Raw genomic sequence first — 4,070 nt, 5'->3', positions numbered from 1 at the left:
TTGATGATCCACTTGCAAAAACTCAGCTACCGAAAACTCTATGGAGCACAGTTTCTACTGTGACACACATAGGGTCACCATGAGTCAGGATCAACTCTATTTCAGCTGGTAAACTGGAAAACTTGTAGAGATAACTCTAGAACTGAGACCTGCATGTTGAGAAGTGTTAGGAGGAGGACTAGGTGGGAAAAACTTTCCAACAAGAGGGAGCAAAATGGAGGTTGAAAGGAGAGTATGAAAAAAAAAATTAAATTAAAAACAAAAGATTAAAGTATGGCATATTAGAAGGGTTCACTGGGATAAAGCAAGTTCTGGGTCATAAAGGGTCTCATAGGACATACTAAGAATTTAAGACTATATTCTTTGAGTAATGGAGAACTGTTGAGTTGTTTTAAGTGGTACCATTTGCATTTTAGAAAGATTACCCACCCTTGGAATAGCATGGAGCATGGGTTCTAAGAAGCTGGAACAAGAAGCAAGGAGATCCTTGAGAGGCTGATGTATTTCTGAACTAGGGAAGCAGCCATGGGTTGTGAAGGAGGAAGCATATGCAGAGTATAATAGGAAAAGTAATCTGTAGGACTTCACTAATACTTGGTAGCATTTGACCTAGCATTTCACTCTCTTTAAGCACTCTTCTCACTGGTTTTCTATCCTGGACACTAATCTCTTACTTTTCCTTGTACCTATTCAGTCTCCTTTGTTGTCTCCTCTTTTTATCCCTCTTTCCTTCCCGCCCCTCCTCTCCCTTCTCTTCCCTTCCCCTTCCCCTCCCTTCCTCCTCTTTCCTTTCCTCTCTTTCTCTCCTCTTTTCTCTCCTCTTCTCATCTCACTTCACCCTCCCTCTCTTGGAGATCTCATTCAATTTCATGGCTAATTCTTAAGAATTAGCTATACACTAATAGGAAACCATTGTGGTTAAGGGGTAGAATTCTCCCCCAAAAAATATGTGTCAACTTGTTTGGACCATGATTTGCCGTCATTTCACAATTATGTAATGATGTAATTTAGCACTTATGTAATGATGTAATAATCATCCTCCATGATGTGATCTGATGTGATCAGCCAATCAGTTGTAAGGAAATTAGGGTAATATGCAGTACCCTTACTCAGGTCATAGCCCTGATTTGATGAAAGGGGAATTTCCCTGGGTCATGGCCTGACTCACCTTTTATCTTACAAGAGATAAAAGGAGAGAGTAGCAAGCAAAGAAGGAGGGACCTGACTATCACCAAGAAAGAAGAGCTGTGAGTAGAGCATGTCATTCAGACCCAGGGTCCCTGCCTTGAGAACCTCCTAGACCCAGAGGAAGATTGATGCCAAGACACATGGAGATCTCCAAGGTACATCAAATCCACAGATGTTGAAAGGAGATAAGGACTTTCCCCCAGCACCAACGGAGAGCTTTCCCTAGAAATGCAGTCTGAATTCAGATTTCTAGCCTCATTAACTATGAGAGAATAAAAGTGTGTTTGTTAAAGCCATTCACATGTGTTGTGTCTGTTATAGTAGCACTGGACAACTTAGATACTGGCCAATACACCTCATGCACATCCACCATTAGTCTGTCAGTGAAGCATTGTTATGATGCTGAACAGGTTTCTGTGGAATTTCCAGACTAAGATGGACTAGGAAGAAAGACCTGGATGACTACCTGAAAATCAGCCAGTAAAAACCCTGTGGATCACAATGGTCTGCTCCACAAGTAATTATGGGCATGGCGCAGAACTGCGCAGAGTTTCAATTCCCTGTGCGTGGAGTCCCCACGAGTCAGGGGCCACCTGATGGCAGCTAACAACAACATACATTAGTAACTCCCAAAATTCTCTCTCCCTTCCCAGCCTCTCCTTTCAGTTCTAGTCTTGTATATCCAAGAACTGAGTCAACATCTGAAACTTCACACCTTCACAGAAGAACTCGTGATCTTTCCCCCACTAAGCTCATTCCTTTCCTACCATGCATTTTACTAAATGGCATCACCATTCACCCAGTTGTTTAGGGAAACAAACAAGCAAAACAAAAATCCCATCTACGTAAGTAGAAAAGATTCTTCATTTTCTCCTCAATCCCATAAGGCTGCTTGTTGTACAGTTCTAGTGGACACCTCTTTCATTGCAATCTTTGCAAAAATGGTTCCCTTTTTTGCTATGCAGTGCAGTGTACCTATGATAGTTTTCACCCTCTTATTTGTTAGGAAAACTAGAGGTAGTATTTTTTTTAACATAATTTCATGACCTAATGTCACCCTAAAATTTATTCTTTCAAATAGGGTATCACATGGTAGAGTACAAATGACACTAACCTTGTACTTGTACTTCACTAAAACTGAAACCTCCTCTAGTAGTTGTTAGTTAATGATTTATACTGAAGTTCTCTAAGGACTATCATATAGGACTCTGATTACTTCGGTGTTTTGATAAATACTGAAGGATTGGCTTTTATATATCCCAGACCACAAGCTCATTTAGTTAATAAGAAATATCATCTCTCCTTTCCACATAGTATTGTTGCTATTTATCACTGTTCGGTTTTTATTCATTCAGGGCTTGCTTCTGCATTATTATGGAAGATTCAAAGAGATTTAACTCTGACAGAGAGCCATGGTCTTCTAGAACACAAACATTTAAATTACTTACTAAATTCACAGGTACAAGCAGAAATATATCATGTCACATTGCTTATAGATTAGTGACAAAGCACTATTTAGTACGTAACTGGCTCAAGATTTAGGCAGAGGTTTACGTCTTAGCTCCAGCACTTAGGACTGTGTGACCTGGGCAAGTTAATCTCTGGAACAAATTGTTTCATCTGAAAATGAGATTGAACTCCTAGGATTGTTTTTCACATTAATGAGGTTAGCATATGCAAAGCACCTGTAATATAGCAGACACTTAATAAATGATAGTGCTTTTGTTGTGGTATTATTGTTTCTTTCTTCTGCATGAGTTGGTATCCTCAGTCCACCTATCAATCAGAAGTGGTTCCATCACAGTTCTTTAAGGAACATCTTATCCTGAAGCAGTTAGATTGAAAAATGGTCAAACTCCAGCTCTCAAAGTCCATATTTTGTGATCTGTTTTTAAGAGTAGAAGCCAGGAATTAATCTGAGTGTGTGGGTATTAGAATTGCTCCCAATCTGAGAATGAATCTCCACAGAAAATGGAAAACTGAGCAAGTATCCAGGGAGGTACCCACTGATCCCAAAATATTGAAAATAGTGTGTGCTTCTGCTTAGGCACGGTGTCTCCATCCTTCTTGAAGACCAGGGACAACATATGCTTCAGAACAGAGCATGTTCCTCCTCTTGACAGAACACTAGGCATTTCATTGCGAGAAATCAAATCAGCATTTCCCAAAGAGATATTGGGACATTGCCACAAATCGGGAGTTCCTCAGCAGCTCTGAATCAAGATTTTCCTGTTCATATAATCTTCCAACAAAGTGCTTGCTGAAAAATTAGAAGTATTTTCTGCACATCACCCTCTTCATGATAAGATGTATTTCCAACCACATGGTCTTGAAACAAAACCTTGCTAGGATTTCCAAACCAGATCATAGATTTATTTGGTCCCTTGGTTCTCTCAAGCATGTCAGGCACAAGGAGATTCCACTTGGTAGGACTGGCAATTGTAGCTGATCCACTAGGAAAAGTTTCTACCCAGACTTCACCATCCCATCGTCCTCCAGAACACAAGTGATATTCTGGAACTTTTGCATGTATTCATACACCGGGGATTGGAAGGAGAAAAAAGGAATGACACGGTACAGTATAAATTTTATTCCTGAAATTTGGTTATCAAATGAAAGCTCTTCTGGCTGTAATAGTGCTGGAACCAGTGATGCATTTTGGAGCTTACATTTGTTTCTGTTAATCCATAAGCCATCTGTGATAGTTGAAGATCTGTCAACTTGGCTGGACTTCACTTGTGAGTGTTGTTTCTCATGATGGATCACATGACTATGTCCTAAGCGGCCGGTCAGTCTAGGGGGAGTTTCCCCAGGGGTGTGGCCTACCTGTAATACTATCCGAGGAACAAACTGGAAAAAACAGCATTCCAGATATATGCTTC

This window comes from Orycteropus afer, unplaced genomic scaffold (assembly GCF_000298275.1).
Source record: "Orycteropus afer afer isolate SDZICR_OR568_19922 unplaced genomic scaffold, OryAfe1.0 scaffold00045, whole genome shotgun sequence".
Lineage (NCBI taxonomy): Eukaryota > Metazoa > Chordata > Mammalia > Tubulidentata > Orycteropodidae > Orycteropus > Orycteropus afer.
The sequence above is the reverse complement of the archived record's forward strand: the minus strand, read 5'-3'. Positions refer to the sequence as shown.